Here is a 22,175-nt window from a genome sequence, read left to right as displayed (position 1 = left end):
CACTGTACCCCTGGAGGTATGGCACTGTACCCTGGAGGGTATGGTACTGTACCCTGGAGGAGTATGACACTGTGCCCTGGAGGGTGGCACTGTGCCCACAGGGTATGGTGCTGTGTGTGGAGGGAGTGTGACACTGCCTGGAGGAGTATGGCACTGTACCCTGGAGGGAGTGTGGTGCTGTGCCTGGAGGTGTATTTTCATGCCCTGGAGGTATGGCACTGTGCCTGGAGGGTATGGTACTGTACCTGGGGGAGTATGGTACTGTACCCTGGAGAGTATGGCACTGCCCCTGGAGGTATGGCACTGTACCCCTGGAGGAGTGGCACTGTACCCTGGAGGTATGGTGTGTACCCTGGAGGTATGGTACTGTACCCCTGGGGAGTATGGTACTGTACCCTGGAGGGTATGGCACTGTACCCTGGAGGGTATGAACTGTACCCCTGGAGGGTATGGCACTGTGCCTGGAGGGTATGGTGCTGTACCCTGGAGGTGTGGTACTGTGCCTGGAGGGGTATGGTGCTGTGCCTGGAGGAGTGTGGTGCTGTGCCCTGGAGGAGTGTGGTGCTGTGCCCTGGAGGTATGGTACTGTACCTGGAGGAGTGTGTTGCTGTGCCCTGGAGGGTATGGCACTGTGCCCTGGAGGTATGGTACTGTACCCTGGAGGGTATGGTACTGTGCCCTGGAGGAGTATGTGCACTGTACCCTGGAGGTATAGTACTGTACCCTGGGGAGTATGAGTACTGTACCCTGAGTATGACACTGTACCTGGAGAGTAGTACACTGTACCCTGAGAGAGTGTTACTGTACCTGGAGGAGTATGGCACATACCCTGGAGAGTATGGCACATACCTGGAGGAGTATGACACTGTACCCTGGAGGAGTATGGCACACTGTACCCTGTGGAGGAGTGTGGTACTGTACCCTGGAGGAGTATGGTACTGTACCCTGTAGAGGGTATGACACTGTACCCTGGAGTATGGCACTGTACCCTGGAGGAGTATGGTACTGTACCTGGACAGAGTATGACACTGTGCCCTGGAGGAGTATGGCACTGTGCCCTGGAGGGGTATGGTGCACTGTACCCTGGAGGAGTATGACACTGTGCCTGGAGGAGTGGCTTTGTGCCCTGGTGTAATTTTGTGCCCTGGGGGTAGGTACTGTACCCTGGGGGTAACTGTACCCTGGAGGTATGGCACTGTACCTGGAGAGTATGACACTGTACCCTGGAGGAGTATGGCACTGTACCCTGGAGAATGTGGTACTGTACCCTGGAGGAGTATGACACTGTACCCTGGAGGGAGTATGGCACTGTGTACCCTGGAGGAGTATGGTACTGTAACCTGGAGGGTGTGTAGCACTGTACCCTGGAGGTGGCACTGTGCCCTGGAGGGTATGGTGCTGTGTGCCTGGAGGAGTGTGACACTGTGCCCTGGAGGGGGTATGGCACTGGCACTGGAGGGTATGGTGCTGTACCTGGGGAGTATGGTACTGTGCCCTGGAGGTATGGCACTGTGCCCTGGAGGGTATGGCACTGTGCCTGGAGGTGTGTGCCTGGAGGTGGTGTTGTGCCTGGAGGGTGGTGCTGTGCTGCCTGGGGTTATGTTTTGTACCCTGGAGGTATGGCACTGCATACCCTGGAGGTATGGTACTGTGTACCCTGGAGGAGTATGTACTGTACCCTGGAGGTATGGTGCTGTACCTGGAGGTATGGTACTGTACCCTGGAGGAGTATGGTACTGTACCTGGAGGGTATGGTACTGTACTGGAGGTATGGTGCTGTACCCTGGAGGAGTATGGTGCTGTGCCCTGGAGGGTATGGTGCTGTGCCCTGGAGGGTATGGCTGCTGTGCCTGGAGGGTATGGTGCTGTGCCCTGGAGGAGTATGGTACTGTGCCTGGAGGGTATGGTGCTGTACCCTGGGGGGGTGTGGTGCTGTGCCCTGGGGAGGGGTATGGCGCACTGTGCCCTGGAGGGTGTGGTGCTGTGCCCTGGAGGGTATGGCACTGTGCCCTGGAGGGTATGGTACTGTACCCTGGAGGGTGGTGCTGTGCCCTGGAGGGTGGTGCTGTGCCTGGAGAGTGTGGTACTGTACCCTGGAGGAGTATGTTACTGTACCCTGGAGGTATGGTACTGTACCCTGGAGGTATGGTACTGTACCCTGGAGGAGTATGGTATGTACCCTGGAGGAAGTATGGTACTGTACCCTGGAGGAGTGGCACTGTACCCTGGAGGAGTATGGTACTGTACCCTGGAGGTACTGTACCAGGAGAATGTAGTACTATGCCCTGTGGAGAGTATGGCACTACCATGCCCTGGAGGTATGGCACTGTACCCTGGGGAGTATGGCACTGTACCCTGGAGGAGTGTGTTGCTGTACCCTGTGGAGGGGGTATGTTACTGTACCTGGGGAGTGGTACTGTGCCTGGAGGAGTATGGCGCATACCCCTGGAGGTATGGTGCTGTACCCTGGAGGAGTATGGCACACTGTGCCCTGGAGGGGTATGGTACTGTACCTGGAGGGAGTATGGTGCTGTACCCTGGAGATGTGTGGTACTGTGCCCTGGAGAGGTATGGTACTGTACCCTGGAGGTATAGTACTGTACCTGGAGGAAACAGTACTGTACCCTGGGGAGTATGGTACTGTACCCTGGAGGAGTATGTGCTGTACCCTGGGTGTATGGTACTGTACCTGGAAGTATGGCACTGTACCCTGGAGGAGTATGGCACTGTACCCTGGGGTGTGGCACTGTACCCTGGAGGTGTGTGGCACTGTACCATGGAGGCCAGATTATTTATTATAGCTGTGAAAGTTGTGTGCGTGTGGCCCCCTTCCACCTGCCTCTCTCTTCCTCCTTTCTACCTCTCCCATTATCCTTTTCTTCCTCTCATCCCTTTTCCTTTTTATCATTCATTTTATCCATTCTTCTTCTTATTATTATTTTTTGTTATATTTTTTTCTTCTCTCCCTCCTTCTCCTCCTCCTCTTCCTCCTCCTGTGTGATTTTTTGGTATCACTTGAGCAGAGAGTCTTCCTTGAAAGCCATTGTTTCACCTGGGACTTGAGGCCGTGAAGGACTACCCCGCCATAGCGATAGATAGATAGATAGATGGTGTGCCTCCGCTGAGTTTTGCTGGGCGGCGGCGTCCCTCAAACAACACGCCCTGGCCACTACACCACAACCACGCCCACTGCGACTACACCAGATCCACCACCTTACGCCCATCACATCCGCCACGCCTACTACAACGCTCCCCAAGTTTACACACACACACACACACACATGCATAAGTAACTTTTCCCGACCGTGTGTGTGTGTGTGTGTCTGTGTGTGTGTGTGTGTGTGTGTGTGTGTGTGTGTGTGTGTGTGTGTGTGTGTGTGAATCAAAAGTTAGAATTATAACTTGGTGGAGATATTAAATGCTCCCCCCCTCCACCTCTTGTTTGACCTCTCATGCCCTTCCTGTTTGACCTCTCATGCTGCCCTTGTGTGACCTCTCATGCCCCACTTGTGTGACTCTCTCATGCTCCCATTGTGTGAATTATCTTGCCCTCATGACCTCTCTTGCCCTCCTTGTGACTTCATCCCCCTCTTGATATGATAGAAGAATGAAAGATGGCATACAGTTACAGTCATGTCACTGGGTCGTTATGGTCGCCATTTTTTAGGTCGTTGCTTTAAGCCAATTTCGTATCGATGGTTAAGTGAGTGTTAATTGTTTCTTAACTCGCCATTAGGACGAAACCATGGTCATTTCTACCCGGTCTGATATTCGTTTTAATCCGGCCCGACAGCCGTATCTATCTGAGCCTACAATCGGTTCTATCCGGCTCGACATTCGTTTCTATCCGTCCTGACAGTCATTTTTATCCGGCCCCATTCCATAAATTAAGCGAATATATAATTTTTTTTTCAGAGGCTAATTACAGAATACGCAATTTACAGTCTGTAATATGTAATGGTTATGTAATGGTTCACAGTGCATTATCGATAGAATTTCAGTCCATTACATGTCAACTATTTATCTGGGTTAAAAAATATCCTTTACACGGATGGAGGAGAGTGAAAAAAAAAAGTGAAAAAGAAAAGACAAAATAAAACAAAAAAGTCGTCTATTTTTTCTTACAGTTTGGCAAGTGTCCTCTGGTGGCCATGAGTAGCATCACACGGAAAACCTTAATAGAAGACGATTTTTATCTTATATGCGTATTATTTTTTGGTGTGTGTGTGTGTGTGTGTGTGTGTGTGTGTGTGTGTGTGTGTGTGTGTGTGTGTGTGTGTGTGTGTGTGTGTGTGTGTGTGTGTGTGTGTGGTGGGATATATTGTAGTGTGTATGTAGCATTGTGAAAATATTAACTAGATGATTTATACACTATAGTAAATTATTATTGATCTTTTTATGAATTCTACAAACTGAACGTATTGTAGTCGAATCTTTCAGGCGTTGGTGTGCGTGATAGTTGATGTGCGTGCGTGATAGTTGATGTGCGTGCGTGATGAAAGATTCGATGTACGTACGTGATGGTTGATGTACGTACGTGATGGATGATGTACGTACGTGATGGTTGATGTACGAACGGCGTGATAGTTGATGTACGTACGTAGTGGTTGATGTACGTACGTGATAGTTGATGTACAATGATATTGTTTCTGATTAATCATAAGTTGATGAAGATATAATTGATTTTTAGGCGTTGTGTATAAACTAAAGTGACTTACGAGTTTACTATTGGTTGGGTTTATTATTTCGCCTCTCGTTACCCTTCCGCAATCTCTCTGTTCCTTGTCATGCTGTGTTTCCATATTTACATTCTGTTCCGTGTTATATCTTATTTCCTGCCATTTCCTGTTCTCTACTATGCCCTATTTATCTACGCTTCTCATTCCACTCTGCAATCCTTTAAGTTTATTTTCTGATAATTTTTCTGTTTCTTTTTGTGGAGTCAAGTTCATCTGGAGGAACACCAGGTAGTTTCACTCGTGTGTTAAGGTGTCGTGTTACCGCCTTGACTTGGTGAGCTGTGGCGCAAGACTGAAAGTGAAATGAGGTCTACCACCACCGTAGACTTGATGACGGTGGTGACTGTTCCGAGACAAGGAATTCTATTTTTGTTGGTAGTTCGTCTGAGAGATCAATATCTAGTTGTACGCAACTACACCTGTCCATCTACCTGTGTAAATATGAATGAGGATAAGAGAGCAGCATTGTGTTTGGTCAGTCTCATACACCTGCATTATTTTAACTGATATATGACCCAACACTCTGGTACGGAGAGTGAGGAATCCTTCACTAAGTGTTTTCTTATTTTTCAGGAAGTAATCGAAAAAAAAACTTCACTCGAGGTAAAATTAACTAAGTTTGAAATATATTTTATTCGCCATTATTATAATTATATCCCCTGACAATGAAGTTGAGGAGACTGTATTGCTTTAATCTCTGTCTACCTGTTTGTCTGTCTGTCTGTCTGTCTTATCATCTGTTCCGTTTGTGATCGCTACGCACTTTCTGTGAGACTCTGGTGGTGGTGTCCGCTGTGCAGTTAAGATGTGTTTAAAATGGGTGTTTCGTGGTGGTCATAACTGCTTGGTGTTTGAGGTGTTGACGTGAGTGTTTCTGATGTTGACGTGAGTGTTTGAGGTGTTGACGTGAGTGTTTGAGGTGTTGACGTGGAGGTTTTTCGGGTGTTGACGTGTGTGTTTGAGGTGTTGACGTGAGTTTTCCCTAAGGTGTTGATGTGTGAGTGTTTGAGGTGTTGACATGCGTGTTTGAGGTGTTGAAATGAGTGTTTGGTGTTGACGTGAGTGTTTGAGAGTGTTGACGTGAGTGTTTGATGCTGTCTAACCAGTAACCACGCTCTAGCTCGCCACCTGTAGTAATTAACACGCTCTAGCTCATACCTGTATTAATTAACCACACTCTAGCTTCATACCTGTAATGATGCTCACGCTCTAGCTCATACCTGTAGTAATTAACCACACTCTAGCTCATACCTGTAGTAATAAACCACCTCTAGCTCATACCTGTAATGGTAACCACTACTCTAGCTCATACCTGTAGTAATTAACCACACTGTAGCTCATACCTGTAGTAATTAACCACACTGTAGCTCATACCTGTAGTAATTAACCACACTCTAGCTCCTTACCTGTAGTAATTAACCACACTCCTAGCTCATACCTGTAGTATTTAACCACACTGTAGCCATACTTGTAGTAATTAACCACACTGTAGCTTATACCTAATAGCATCTTGATAGGTCATGTGAATTAAGTCTTCTCCTTAGCGTCCTGGTCAGCCTTATTATCTTATTCTAGACTTGTGCTAAGAAGTTATTGTCTTATTCTGGGGCTTGTGCTAAAGAGTTGAGTGTAGGAAGATTTTATTATTTATATAGATGAATAAACGGTGAAATATATCAGATGAATTGACATATTTATTATTTTTGTTAGTTTTTTTTGTTATTGGTTCAGGAATTTTTTGTCATGTTTGAGAATGTGAGGTTGTTGGTGGATGAAACCTATTGGGAAGGCTTATCGAATACCAGGACTTATGCCTTTTGTGTGTAGGTTTAATGTGTTGAAGACGAGTCGAGGTGAGTGAAGAAGAGTTGGTGGTGACTTCCCAGAGGTAGACAAAAGTGTCCTATTTGTCTCTTTATACACAACAGGTTTCCAGGTCTTCCGGACACCCAAGTATAATGGACTCGCTGTCACTCGTGCTGGTGAGAATAAATATTAGACAAAGTTAACTCATGTTTGACTCTTTCTGTGGTCTACGTTTTTAGTTTTATTTTTAATGTAATTTTTTTTTCATGTGAATTGTGAAGCAAGAGGAGGTGGTGATGGGGGTGAAGGAGGTGGTGATGGGGGTGAAGGAGATGGTGATGGGGGTGAAGGAGGTGGTGATGGGGGTGTAGGACGGGGAGCGGGGCGGCCTCCTTGGTGTTTGTGTGTTCCTTATCTATATGTAAAGTGTCTGACGCAACAAAACAGATTTTTTATTTTATAAAAACAATGAGGCTCTCTAACGACTCGCAGTTCCCTACTTTCACTTACCCTCCCTCCCTCTCTCATCCTCCGCCCCCTTTAGCATTCAGTTCCGTTTAAAAAATGTAAGACTTGTGAGGGAGTGAGAGCGGCAAGGTGCCCTCAAGCCTGGCGGGGAGGACGATCACCTAGGTCAGAGAGGGGCGTCGAGTGTGTAATACCTGCGATGAATAAAGGGGTATAGCTTCTCCTAAGACAGGTGAGGGGGGTGAGGGAGGTTCGCCCCGCCTCGACCAGGTAGTGTAGAGGCCTCTCCTTATCATCAGCCCTCCGACCCCCTCCTTCTTTACCGGCTTAATTTACCGGAAAAATACCTTCGTTCTTGTTGTGGTAGTCACTCGGGGCTGGAGGGTAATGGGGGCCACTTGGGACTGAAAATGGGTGAGATGGTTGAGGTCACCTGGGGCTGGATGGGGAGTTGGGTAATTGGAGGTCATTCGGGGTTTGGCTGGGGCGGGGCCGGGCCGGGGAGAGGAGGGGGAGAATGGTGTCGTTGATTGAGTGTCGTCAGTACATGTCTCCTGATAATCTCCACTCCAGGAAGCTACTACATGATGTGATGGACGATAGTGTAGCGCCACACGTCCATCCTATACACCGACTGACGAGGGTGTTGACAAGGTGCCAGGAGAACACTGAACGCTGCCTTGACTTAGTGTTGTTTCTGACCAATAGCTTTGTCATGTAGGGTAAATTAACCTTCCTATTGGTGTGTGTGGAGTCATGGTCCTCACCTAAAGTACATTTGAGTGTGTGATGTAGATACGGTTTTATGGCCGTACCTGAGTGGCTGGGCGTTTAGCAGGATTATCGTGTGTGTGTGTGTGTGTGTGTGTGTGTGTGTGTGTGTGTGTGTGTGTGTGTTATCGAGGACCTTCCCATTCGCGGTGTAGTAGAATTTGTAGAAGTGAAGAACCATATCCCGAAAACTTATCAATGGATGTGTTTGGTACTTTTGAGGACTTAAGGCCACTGAAGGTAGACTATACACGTGAAGCATCAGTGACTCGAGCCTTTAATGATTTTTTTGTTTACACTTGTGGCATCTTTCTTGAGAACTACTGATCTAACTTCTTTTTTTTTTCTTCTTCCGTACTTCTTCTTTTTCCTTTTCTTCATTTTATTTTGTTTTATATTTTTAAGTTGTGTTAATAGAATAAAAACAAGGGCAGAGGCGATTCAAATGTTATGAATAAACTGACTTGTTGCACCAGGTATAGCACAAGTTTACCTGCTGATATGATGATATAATTAAGAGGCATTTTGTTACCTCCCAGCCGACACATGTCCGTCCGTCAACACCCGCGTGTAAATGATCTGTAATCACTTCCTTGGCAGAGTCCAGTTGATGTGTTTAGAAAGAGGATTTGTACCTGTTTTGTTTTATATCATGGTAGGGGCTGGCGTAGCTGTTTTTGTCATGGTGTGGGCGTGGCTGTTGTATCATGGTGTGGGCGTGGCTGTTGTATCATGGTGTGGGCGTGGCTGCTATATCATGGTGGGGGCGTGGCTGTTGTATCATGGTGGGGGCGTGGCTGTTGTATCATGGTGTGGGCGTGGCTGCTATATCATGGTGGGGGCGTGGCTGTTGTATCATGGTGGGGGCGTGGCTGTTGTATCATGGTGGGGGCGTGGCTGTTATAGCATGGTGAGGGCGTGGCAGACAGGCACTGGTAGGAGACACGTATAGGACACAACCCCTCACTGTTACCTGGTGAGAACTGTACCTGAGCCTCGAGAAATTATAGTTTTACTGAACGAATAAACTTGACGTGACCTAAAGTGTAGTAATTGCCAGAGATGAGCCATATTGTTGTCAGTCTTGGCAGCCATATTGCGTATTGAATTTTAATGATTTTAGAGGGAAATATTAAGACCACGTTAGTATTATTAAACTTAGTGGTGAAAATTTTTAACTTACATGAATCATTCTGTTATATATTAAGTTTCAGAAATTTCCTGAGATATTAGTAAAAATAACTAATAGTGGTATGCTCAAGGGCCCCTGCCTGTCAAGTCATGGCAAAATATCTACAATATGAGTAAAAAAAACCTGTCAGCCTACGATCTTGGTTAATATTGTGTTTAAGTATCCCCTCACTGGCTCAAAAAGTGCCTGAGTTATCGTCCGGACAAGAACACAAATATTTAAAGCAACCACTGAGTACCCTCCTTTTGCAATTCATACCCTCCGGGTACGCGCTTCGCGCTGCAGCTGGAAACAGAATTATGGAAAGGGCGCAGTGTCCAAAAAATGGCCGCCATTGACGAATCAGAAGCAAGCATTTTTTCAAGGGGGAGGAGACTGCCTGGAGTAATATGAATTTAAGATAATATTATTCAGGGTATTGAAATATACAGTAATTATAAAACTACTTGTATGAGGTTATGATGACGTGTTTAATTAGTCTGATTGAATTTTTGTAACAACAAATAAGAAAGTTTAATGAGTAAACATTGTCATTCTCACGCAGCCTCCTGTTTGAGTATATCGTCCGTGCTGGTGTAGTGACTGCCTGGTGTGGTGGTGGTGTTATGGTAGTGTGGTGGTGTTATGGTAGTGAGTGGTGGCGTTATGGTGGTGAGTGGTGGTGTTATGGTGGTGGTGGCGGTGGTATGATGTAGTGACTGCCTGGTGTTATGGTGTGTTAGTGGTGGTGTTATGGTGTAGTGACTGCCTGGTGTTATGGTGTGTTAGTGGTGGTGTTTTGGTGTAGTGACTGCCTGGTATTATGGTGGGGTAGTGGTGGTGTTATGGTGTGGTAGTGGTGTGGTGTTATGGTGTGGTAGTGGTGTGGTGTTATGGTGTGGTAGTGGTGTGGTGTTATGGTGTGGTGATAGTGTTATGGTAGTGAGTGGTAGTGTGGCGGTGGTGCTATGGTAGTGAGTGGTGGTGCTATGTATGGTCGTAAGTTACTATTATAATTATATTCGTAAATGGTACCATGGTAGAAAATTCCTGTTATTATAGTATAAAGTTAATGGTTTAATGGTAGTGATTAAGTGACCACATTTTTGTCAGTGGAAATCGAATGCGCCCATGTGAGCTTACCATTGGAGGAAAGGTTACATCTTGTTCGTCCTGGGAAAATAAGAAGAGTATGGCTGTATAATGCGGAGTAGAGGGTGTTTGTTTTCCCAGGATGATACACAGAGTAAACTGCAGTGAGAGGGGGAAGTGGATGAGGAAGCTCTAGTGAGTAAACCTCTACATAGTGTTTGTCTATCACTGGTGTGTGTGTGTGTGTGTTGATGTACCACACACACACACACACATGTACACGGCCGAGGCAAGTACGTCCTGTTTCATTCCCCATCCCTTCCACCTTTCCTCCTCCTCCCCTTCCCCAAGTCTCTTCCTTTTCCTTAACCACCCTGTCTATTTCTCATCCCCGCCTCTGTAGCCTCCCCGGAGACCTTCCCCTCCCCGCCATCACTACCTGGTGGGGGTGGTAGTGGGCGCCCCCTGGAGAGTGTGGGTGTCTGTGGTAATGTTATGGAGATTGCAGGTCAGAGGTTAGGTAAACAAACTGCTCGCTCCACCGCCTCCCCGCTGCCCGCACCCCACACCTTCCACCACACAAGGGCACAAGTCTCCTCCTTCCCCCCCCACACAGTATTACCCTCCTCATTGTCTTTGTCTTCGTCAGGAGGTGTTACAGGACCTAGATCAGTCCCCTCACTGGTTGTTCTTAAACCGTTCTTGATTAACACAGAGTTGTTGATAGTCAGAAATAACTAGGTAGGCCTCGCCATCATGTGTAGTGAGCAGCGTTCAGGTATAAGCGATTGTACCTGATGTGTTTTATGAGAGGGAGTCAGGCGGTGGACCTCGAGAGTAAATTAATGGTCTGTGGGTCGTGGTGGACCAGCGCCTGTAATGGGCTCTAAATATTGCCCTCTTTTTGTTGTATATTATAAAGTTTTAATTGTGTGTGTGTATGTGACAGGTAGAGGCAGGTGTCCGAGGCGTGTGACAGGTAGAGGCAGGTGTCCTAGGTGTGTGGCACGTAGAGACAGGTGTCCTAGGTATGTGACTGGTAGAGGCAGGTGTCCTAGGTGTGTAGCAGGTAGAGACAGGTGTCCTAGGTGTGTGGCAGGTAGAGACAGGTGTCCTAGGTGTGTGGCAGGTGAGAGACAGATTGGTCTTGGGTGTGTGGCAAGGTAGAGGCAGGTGTCCTGGGTGTGTGTGACAGGTAGAGACAGGTGTCGGGCGTGTGAGCAGGGCAGAAGCAGGTGTCCTAGGTGTGTGTGGAGTAGAGACAGGTGTCCTGGGTGTGTGGGTAGAGACAGGTGTCCTCCTGGGTGTGTGGCAGGTAGAGACAGGTGTCTGCGGGTGTGGCAGGTGGGGGGCCGGTGTCCTGGGTGTGTGACAGGTAGAGACAGGTGTCCTGGGTGTGTGTGTGAGTGAGACCAGGTGTCCTGGTGTGTGACAGGTAAAACCAGGTGTCTTAGGTGTGTGTGACAGGTAAAGACAGGTGTCTTAGGTGTGTGACAGGTAAAGACAGGTGTCTATGGGTGTGTGGCAGAGTAGAGACAGGTGTCCTAGGTGTGTGTGAGTAGGGACAAGTGTCTTGGGGTGTGTGACAGGTAGAGACAAGTGTCCTGGGTGTGTGACAGGTAGAGAGACAGGTGTGTGGTGTGTGTTGACAGGTGTCCTAGGTGCATGCAGCCCAGCAGGTAGAGATGGGTGTCTGGGTCAGTGACAGCAGGTAGGGACAGGTGTCTTGGGTGTGTGAGCAATTGAGAGACAGGTGTCCTGGGTGTGTGACAAGGTGAGACAGGTGTGTTGGGTGTGGTAACAGGTAGGAACCGCTCTCTGGGTGTCATGACAGGTCAGAGACAGGTGTGTCACTGGGTGTTGATGTGTGACAGGTAGAGGCAGGTGTCCTAGGTGTGTGACAGGTAGAGGCAGGTGTCCTAGGTGTGTGACAGGTAGAGACAGGTGTCCTAGGTGTGTGACAGGTAGAGGCAGGTGTCCTAGGTGTGTGACAGGTAGATACAGGTGTCCTAGGTGTGTGACAGGTAGAGACAGGTGTCTTAGGTGTGTGGCAGGTAGAGGCAGGTGTCCTAGGTGTGTGACAGGTAGAGGCAGGTGTCCTAGGTGTGTGACAGGTAGAGACAGGTGGAGTTGAGTCACATGAAGAGTGTTTGACGTCACAACTTGAAGAATGAAAATGATAACACAATTTACAAAACACCAGTTGATATTAGGAGACATTTCACAATTTTACAACAAACAGCTAATTTACAAATTACAGAAAATTATCTTTAGAATTGCCTTTAATTATATCTCTATATTTTGCTGTTTCAAGTTACAGTACGTAATGATAAGTGCAATTACGAAATTTGTGAGTAGGAGGAGGAGGGTGTTGGCTAGTGTAGGGCAACAAGGGGCGTGACTCAACTTGTTATAAGGAACGTTTTTTTACGACAAATAGCCTTACCTTCTCCAACAGTATTTTGTCCACATGTTTAGTCGACTACTTGTTACAGCTCTCTCTACTAACCGGAACTTTTAATGATTTGAATTGATATAGTGGATACTGTTTATAGTTCTTGGATTAGTTTAATAAATGTGGGAAGAATGTGAAATGGAGACTCATTTGGTGTGGAGTGGTCGACTGGTTACGGGAGGGGAGGGGGGTAGTTGTATGTGTTGGGATGGAGGGTGAAGCTGTCCTCGCCCCCTCATGTCGTCTCTGGGTGTTGTGGAGATGCCTTGTGGTCGTTATGGTGGTGGTGGTGGTATGAAGAACACAGTGACCTAATGATTGCAAGTTTGATCAAGAAGTGATGCGTGGGTTATGAGCACCTTCCTTGACTTTTTTAATGCAGAACTCTTTATATTAAGGAAAGTCACGGCCGCGAGGGTTGGAACAGTAAATCGTTAAGGCGTTGTGGTCTTATGGCAGTATCTTATTGAAACACAAGTACCTGGACACAGCCCCTTGCTGCTATACGTAAGAGCCACACAACGAGGCAAAATAGATGAGGCCGTCCAGGAAAATACTGAGGGTGTCGCTTACGCCATTGTGGCCCAGACTCAGGCGTCTTATCCTCCCATCTGGGCACATCTAACCCTTGCCGACAGTGGGGTTACGTATGGCTCTCTATATCACTCTTCACTAATCTATCTTATCGCGGACCTTCAACCAATATTAACCCTTAACACCCTCACCTGTACTCTCAGTATTCCGTCTTATTATCCAGCGATACAAGGTCGTGTTTCTTAGTGGTGGGTGGGTGTGGGTTAAGGCCCCCGCCATGAGTTATAGCGCTGGGTATGAGGGCCGGTACTGACACGCCCGTACGAGTGATGAAAACACGACGGAGTAATGGACTCGTCGCCCTTGTGAACCCACCAGCCCGACCCGGACGCATAGAGGCGAGTCCGACTTTGAAGGATAATGACAAAATGATCTTTATGAGGGGTTGATGGCGGTGATAACGAGAAGCAGTTGGAAGCCTCCACGGTCCAGCCCCCTCGTCGCTCAGCTCAGGTCTCGCCCGCCCCTTAACTAGCGCTTAACAAGCATCTTATTGCTTTCAAATGCCACTAAATTGTGTTGCGTCTGGCCTACCCACGCCCTCACCATCCACTGTCTGGCCCCCGGCTGGTGTATTCAATTTGTTGTTATCCCTCCCTCTCTTAACACTAGCAGGCCCCCAGCAGGCCCTGCTGCCCAGCCCATTCCCTCCCTTTTCCCAGTTAGGTACAGGTATTTGGTTGTAATCTTAACTCCCTATCCACTGGATGTTACGAGATGTTACATTCAAACTATTGAATTAGGTTTTTGAGGACCTTTCCTGATCCATTGTTTATTATTGGTGGGTCATGTACTTAGAAGGTCCTCATCTGTGGGTCAGAGGTCACTCCCCTGCCTCCCATCTTCTGGTTCAGGGTCAACCACCTTGTGTTCTTTACTCCTGGTGTGACCTTGGCTGCCCCCCCCCCCTCAAGCACTTGTTTTTATCCCTCTTGCCATCCTTCACTATTCTCTAATCCTTTTACTTATTTCGCTTCTTCCTTCATCGTCTTACCTTTCTCTTCAGTCATTTTCCTTTCCTATTGTGTTCCACCTCTTCCCCTCTTCTATACCGTTACCAGCTATATCTACTATATATCTCAAACTTCCTTATTTCACTTTCATTCATCAATTATTAATTTTTGTTTTCCATTTTGACCTTCTCCCTCCCCTCTCCGTGTGTGTGTGTGTGTGTGTGTGTGTGTGTGTGTGTGTGTGTGTGTGTGTGTGTGTGTGTGTGTGTGTGTGTGTGTGTGTGTGTGTGTGTGTGTGTGTGTGTATGTGTGTGTGTCATGAAATAAACAAGAAAATACCACACAATTTAAATATTCTATAGGAGGATTTTCACAAACATTTTAAGTCAATTTCAATGAAGTTTTTATGAGCTCGTGTCGCCCAGTACTGTATATAGAGGCTTGTGGGTTCGATTCCTTTTACCCTTGTGTGGCTCGTGGGTTCGATCCCTTGTATCCTATAGTGTGGAGTCTTTACTAGGCTACCCACCGCTCTACGACATCTTGAGAATAGCTTGTTGTTGTGTAAGTCTTATAATCTCTCTCTCTCTCTCTCTCTCTCTCTCTCTCTCTCTCTCTCTCCTCTCTCTCTCTCTCTCTCTCCTCTCTCTCTCTCTCTCTCTCTCTCTCTCTCTCTCTCTCTCTCTCTCTCTCATCCAAACTCTCCTTCTCCCATTTCCTTTCGTCTCCTTCCTCATTCTTTCCTTCCTCCCTTCATCCATCCTCTTCCTCATACCCATCCATGTGTGTGGGGACCGGTAGAAATTGTAGGTGCGGCCGGGGACCATGTTTGACCATTGTGTAGGTGGTGTAGTGGTGGTGTAGTGGTGATGTAGTGGCCTCCCTCCACCCTTGTTACCTCGCACGACATTTACATAAAGACTCCAGGTAATTATTTCATCATCACGCCAAGCCGCAACCTGATAAAGATGGAGGAAAGGGGGGGGGGAGGGTGAAAGAGAGGAGAGAAGAATGAAAGGGTGAGGAAGAAATAAGAGACATGAGAAGAGTAAAGAGATAGTGGGGATGTGAGAGGATAGAGGAGATGAAGGAATATAAAAGTATGTGGGTAAAATTGGGAGTAATGTTAGGAGACGAATACAAGAATAAAACGAAAAGAAAAGAAAAAATGAATAAGAAGGAGGGAGGGGCGGGCAAGAATGGTGTGACACGAACAAAAATATTACGAAGAAATAATTATGAGAATAAAAAGATCAGTTAATACCAGAGGAAGAGAAAAGAACTGATAAAGAAGAGGGAAGTGAGGAAGAGTAAGGGTGACGACCACAAGGAGAAGAGGCGAGTGGTGGTAGGACAGGTGGTGGTAGGGGAGGGGTACCTGGCCAGAGAGAACAGGTGGTGGTAGGGAGGGTACCTGGTCAGAGAGAACAGGTGGTGGTAGGGGAGGGGTACCTGGCCAGAGAGAACAGGTGGTGAGTGGAGAGTGCCTGGCCAGAGAGAACAGGTGGTGGTAGGGAGGGGCCGAGAAACAGGTGGTGGTAGGGGAGGGTACCTGGCCAGAGAGAACAGGTGGTGGTGGGGAGGGGTACCTGGCCAGAAGAACAGGTGGTGGTAGGGGAGGGGTACCTGTGGCCAAGAAGAACAGGTGGTGGTAGGGAGGTACCTGGCAGAGAAACAGGTGGTGTGGGGAAGGGTACCTGGCCAGAGAGAACAGGTGGTGGTGGGAGGGGGTACCTAGCCAGAGAGAACAGGTGGTGGTAGGGAGGAGGGTACCTGGCCAGAGAACAGGTGGTGTGGGGGAGGTACCTGGCCAGAGAGAGAACAGGTGGTGTGGGGGAGGGGTACCTGGCCAGAAGACAGGTGGTGGTGGGGAGGGTACCTGGCAGAGGAACAGGTGGTGGTGGGGAGGTCCTGGCCAGAGAACAGGTGGTGGTGGGGGAGGTACCTGGCCAGAGAGAACAGGTGGTGGTGGGGGAGGTGCCTGGCCAGAGAGAACAGGTGGTGGTGGGGAGGGTCCTGGCCAGAGAGAACAGGTGGTGGGGAGGGTCTCAGAGAGACAGGTGGTGGGGAGGGCCTGGCCAGAGAACAGGTGGTGGTAGGGAGGGGTACCTGGCCAGAGAGAGAACAGGTGGTGGTGGAGGGGAGGGTACCTGGCCAGAGAGCAGGGTGTGGTGGGGAGGGTACCTGGCCAGAGAGAACAGGTGGTGGTGGGGAAGGGGTACCTGGCCAGAGAGAACAGGTGGTGGTGGGGGAGGGGTACCTGGCCAGAGAGAACAGGTGGTGTGGGGAGGGGTACCTGCAGAGAGAACAGGTGGTGTGGGGGAGGGTGCCTGGCCAGAGAGAACAGGTGGTGGTAGGGGAGGGGTTACCTGGCCAGAGAGAACAGGTGGTGGTAGGGGAAGGGGTACCTGGCCAGAGAACAGGTGGTGGTAGGGGAGGTACCTAGCCAGAGAGAACAGGTGGTGGTAGGGGAGGGTATAGCCAGAGAGAGAAAGCAGGTGGTGGTAGGGAAGGGGTACCTGGCCAGAGAGAACAGGTGGTGGTAGGAGGTACCTGGCCAGAGAGAACAGGTGGTGGTAGGGGGGCATCTCAGAAACCATTACACTGAAATTGGAAACATGAATTGCTATTACTTTAAGTTACATGTAAAATAAGACATCTAATATTTACAACTGCAATTAGAAAGGAGAGAGTTACGAGGGAATGGGTGAAGCATGTGAGAGGAAATTCAATACAGTATCTCACCCTCGGCCACCACCATCGCTATGAATTTTGGCAGTAATGGAAAAGCGTTGTAATTATTGTTGAAGTGGTCTGGGCTGGGCCTCTCCTCAATGTGTAGCTCCACGAGTGACCTCCTCCTCCTCCTTACCACTCACTCTTATCAACCCAAGACTCTAGCGCCACGACCTCCAACACTTGGGCCTCCAACACTTGAGCCTTCAACATCACGATCTCCAACGTCATGACCTCCAACATCAGAACATCCCTACTTCATTCCTATGGTATGAAGTAGAGATGTTCTGTTTCACTCCCTCTCTCATTCCTTGCTTCCCTCCCTCATTCCCTCTCACTCTCTCTATTATTACCTCTTACTCCTTCTCTTATTCCCTTTCTCCATCCCTTATCTAATCCCTCTTGCTCCTTTCCCTGTTCCTCTCGTTATCCACTCTCTTTCTCATACGCACTCTTGCTCCTCTCTCTCCATCCTTCGGTTTATTTCTCTCTCCCTCTTCATTCTTCCTTCTTCGTCTACTCTCTCTTACTCTCCTGGTCCCTTCCCGCTCTTTCTCTCCCTCATTTTCCATTACCACTCTCCCTCCCTTGCCCCCCCCCCCACCCACTCCCTCCCCACTCCTCCTCCAGCGCCCAGTGTGGTGGTGAGTGGCCCCCCTGGCGGTACTTCAACACCTCTTGACCATAAGCTCACGCCATCTATTGGCCAAACTTCTTACCACCACTCGCCGTCATAATTGGAAGGCTGACCAAGTTTTGTGCAGCAGCTCAACATTTACCACTTCACGTTGGCCGATGTGAAGAGTTCGCTTCCTGTTAAAAAGAGTTGAGATTTATTTTTGTGGTTTGTTATTCCCAGCGTGAATTAAAGTTGAAGATTACTATTTTTTTTAAGGTGGAAATGAGTTACGACGATGGCAGTGAATTATTTGAGGTTTATAATACACTTGAGTAGTTGGTGGTGTTGTCAGTTTGGTGGCTTGGCTTATGCTTGAGTATATTGAGGATAAAGCTTTCTCAGGAGTGATGAACAATCTAGCTGTTAGAACACAAGCAGTAACTGGTGGGAAAGTAGCTTACACTCCAAGAGGACCATATTGTTTTGAAATATTCTCTCATAGCATAGCATAGGGTTAGAGTATTGACGAACAAAAACAAACAGATTTTAGAAGTACAATTGATTTTTGGTCATAACACAGTAAGGTCAACATTATACAAGTGTAAAGAAAACTGTAAACAAGTTTTGATTATATCTTAAACCCAAACTACCCTGACTGACGTGTGACTGCCGAGTTGCGTTATGTCACATTGGGAAGGCAAAGTGGCCACACACGTTCACTTCCCTACACATAGACACTCATGCTCTTCATTATTCTTATTTTATAGTTTTAACTCATGTATATTATTTTTTTATTTATTTTTTAAGCCATATCGTTTATATAAATTGGAATAAATGTTAAGGAAGTCCGTTTTTCTGAGACGAATTGTAGGATTAATCGAGGTATTTTAAGAGTGAGATTCAACTAACCGGAAAATCACTTTATCCGGCACCTCTTAGTCTCCGATGGTGCTGAGTAATTAGGGTTCTACTGTACTTTTACTTTACCAAGGTACCATAGTGATTGATGTACTGTAACTTATACTTTACCAAGGTACCATAGTGATTGATGTACTTATTAATATACTGTTTACCTTTACCCCGGCGAAGACCATTGGAGGGTGGCATGTCGTGGTGAGAGACGGGTGTTGGGGCACTGGATAGTATAGATAATTTGGATGGAACGTGGAAATAGTGTGGATGGTATGGATGGAGAGTAGAGGATATGGGCAGGGTGGAAATGGATTGTGGAGGGGCGTGGTGATGGGTGAGGGAGCATAGTTTATGATGGGTGTGGTTGGGAGGGAGGGAGGGAAGGGTGTGCGCGGGCTTATCTACTATGTATGTTAATGTGCTCTTCATGTGATGGAAAAAAACATAAATTAATAATGTATATTTTGCCGTTATTCATGAACCTGTAGGAGGAAATAACTACTTCGCCAGCAGGATGACAACATTAGGAGTTTAATGGTGCTTATATACGAGATAGAAGAAGAGAGGAGGTAAGAAGGAAAAGGATACGACAAGAGTGAGAGGGACGGGGGAAAAGTGGAATGGGAGTGAAGGACGGGAGGTGGGAGAGGGGTGTAGTGAAGTACTGTATATTTGGAGGGTAAGTGGCAAGAGGAGTCGCCAGGTGGGAAGAATATTGTTGTACATGGAAAATTTATATAATCGGAATTTAGAAAGACATGGCAGGTACAACACATTATTTTTATTTATTTGTTTTAGTTAAATTGCTGTGCACTGAAAGATGTCAAAGGCCCACTTGTTAATGAGTGTAAAACTTTCACAGCTTAATTTTTTGCTCTAAGCATCTCAAAGCAAAAGAAAATAAATATATTTTAAGATGCAGTAAGAACATTTCCGCAAAGTCTAACTGAAATCAAGAGAATGAAGGGGAACTCCGTATTCTATGGGACCAGAGACAGGCAGTTGGAAATACTACACACACACACACTCACTCTTGTTGGCTGCCCCTCGCGTCTTGTGGGCAGTGCTGATGCTGATCACCATTTTGATTAGAGCAAACCAGCTTTTGCTGCCGCTTGAGACAAGGTGCAAGTTGAATTTGTTGCGTGTTGAACAGCCATTGCACCGTGTACACACCAACCATCATCTTGCTCATGCACCTGGCGGGATAATATAATGCATAATATATGTTCTCTGGACCTGCTGGCTGAGGAGCCAGTCTCCAGCACAGCCTCCCTCCCCCTCAAAGTGTCTGCGTGCGTGTATGTAAACAGTATATATTCACACATACATTCACTTCCTGGTCTACAATTACAGTCATTGTTGTGTATTACAGCTCTGTATCCATGTGCGAGTGTATGTGAATTGATTATTGGTCATTTTGTAGTATCACGCGTGTGTTTTAATTCTTTAATTTCGTGTACCGGGATGGCTGTAACTAGTTGTCAGCATTTCAATCAAGCTCTCTTGTTAATAACATAGATAAAAGAGTCCACGCTTAAGTTGGTGTCGTGTAAGAACTATCTTCACACATCAAATCATCCCCCGACACTTAGCTATTCTGGCCACGTCTACCGCCCGATCCTTTACACACCCTCTGTTTGTTTTACCCCGCTGTGGCCCATAATTATTTACAACCTGCTGAAATGCATAGTGACCCATAGAAGGGAACGCGTCTGTTTCTTTATTAATACAAACGTTTTCTGTGAAGGTAAAGGACCAACTAAAATTTTCCTGAGAAGAACTTTTACATTGGAAATAAGTTGTGATGAGTATGATGATGCGATTAATAGGTTCTTTGGATCATAAGCGCTGGAGGTGATGGGGGTAAGATTTATGAGGCTCTGACCTCAGCCCGACCAGCCACTATGGGTCCGACAAACTCAGAGAAGTGTATATGTATCCTAACCGCGTCTCCCCCCTTGTCAGGTAGTTGGTTAAACTGAAATTGATAATCTTGGTTGTTACGTATAGTATATGTTTCCCGGTTCGCTGATCGATTTGCCAGTATAGAGTTATTGATATTTCTTGGAATGTGTGTTAATATTGTTTGTTTTTTTCACATACCTGTATTTACTGTATATGTTTTCACGATGGGGGCAGCACTTGTAATATTAAATTTAAAATATATAATGAAACTACTTACTACGTGTTTTCTTGTTTATAATTTAATTCTTAGGACGTTTATACGATTTAAATTGTATATGCTTTGTGTTTGTATATTTCCATATATAGAATGATTGAAAGTTTATCCAGTTAATGAATACTCTCATCATTAACCTCCACTTGATTACACTGTTCTCTCCTGCCACTCGACTCTCATTTTTACTTGCATCTTTTTTGTCTTTCTCTCACTCGACTGTTTGATCCACTCCAAACTGCGAATATTGTTTCAGAATTCCCTGCCTCACTCAATACAGTGCTGGCAGTTGCCCACTACCTGGAGGTTTAGGTTAGTGTTAGGGTGGTTAAATCTCGAGGAGAAATAAGGTGGGTGTGTATTATTCAAGTGGAATTGGTGTTTATGAAAGGTAATACTATTGTTGACTGATGGCGCTTGTCTCAACGTCTTTATTCAATTTTATTATCCTCGAGGGGGAGCTTTACTAACCAACGACGAGGGCATCTGACTGAAATAACCAAGAGTTTATCGTTCATAGGGCTCTGACGAATTAGGATGTGAAGTTCATGTTTTTCTGATTTATTTATTTTTTGTATTTCCCCCCATTGCTGAATAGAAAAAAAAACATAAGCAATGTTTTTTTTTCGGTGTTTACTTCCCAGACACAAGTTGTGGCCCTCAAGTCTCGCCGACTGCAGAGTTGATTAATCTGGTCTGTCATATACGGGATTTCATGATCAATGCTTTGATTTGGGTAAATCCGCTACTGTTTAATGAGATACAGTATAATGTGATGGATCTAAACTAGGACATTACCAGGTGAAGGATATTGCTCAGCATGACCCAACCAAACAGCAGATTTCTTAGAGCACTCGTTATTCCTCCTGTGTTAACACTGGAGGGATGGCCCTCACTGGACTGCAAGGGAAACCAGTTTGGCATTATTGAAAGAACTATTTCAACTATTCTATATAAATATATTCAGTCGAGAGATATAAATACAACAGTCATGCTATAAACACCGTCTATTTTATAAACTGAAGCGAAATCCGAGCGACTCGTGAACACTCGGATTTTTCGGGGTTGTCACAGTAAACCCCGCTAGGCTGTGACGACCCTGGACACCACTCACTCGTGACAACTGCCACTCAAAATGAGAGATCAGTGGTCACTGTTTACCTGCTTAAAGCATAAGAGTGAGACGAGTCGTGACTCCACAGAGAGCTTCTCATTTGACAGTTAAATCACAAATACCCATACAATTTTGGATTAAACCCCCATTTCTAAGTGTGGTTCTTCATATAGTTCTCATATAGATCATTATCGGCAGACAAAACAAGACCACCGATTTGTAGAGAAGATCGCAAATTTTTCCAGCTTTAACTGACATATACGTTCAGAACTAATAGTTGGGGGCGCTATGACTGTTGACTTTGTGACGTAACTGTTTACTCAATAAATTATTTAGTGTCATGTTACTTCCGGAGATCATTGTAGGATTTATAACGTGTATTATTATGGACGATTTGTCTGTGTCCAGCCTCTCATAATTGGTAACGTGTACAACGCTAGGAGTACTGTACGTATACTATCATGAAAGTTATTGTGTATAACGTATGCAAAAAATACTGTACATTGCGTGTGTGTCACATAAGTCTTGGTATGTGAAATGTCTTTTATCACCGAGTAAGAATACTT

The 22,175-nt window shown here is 46.5% G+C and overlaps 1 protein-coding gene across 1 annotated transcript in view; it reads left to right on the top strand.

Annotated features, from left to right (window-relative positions):
- LOC121855399 (Fanconi anemia group J protein homolog) overlaps nt 1-22,175 on the top strand; it is a 279,612-nt gene that overhangs the window by 200,486 nt on the left and 56,951 nt on the right. The window lies entirely within an intron of this gene.

This window comes from Homarus americanus, unplaced genomic scaffold (assembly GCF_018991925.1).
Source record: "Homarus americanus isolate GMGI-L3 unplaced genomic scaffold, GMGI_Hamer_2.0 scaffold57726, whole genome shotgun sequence".
In the NCBI taxonomy this organism is placed as follows: Eukaryota; Metazoa; Arthropoda; class Malacostraca; order Decapoda; family Nephropidae; genus Homarus; species Homarus americanus.
This window is presented reverse-complemented; position numbering and strand designations above follow the sequence as displayed.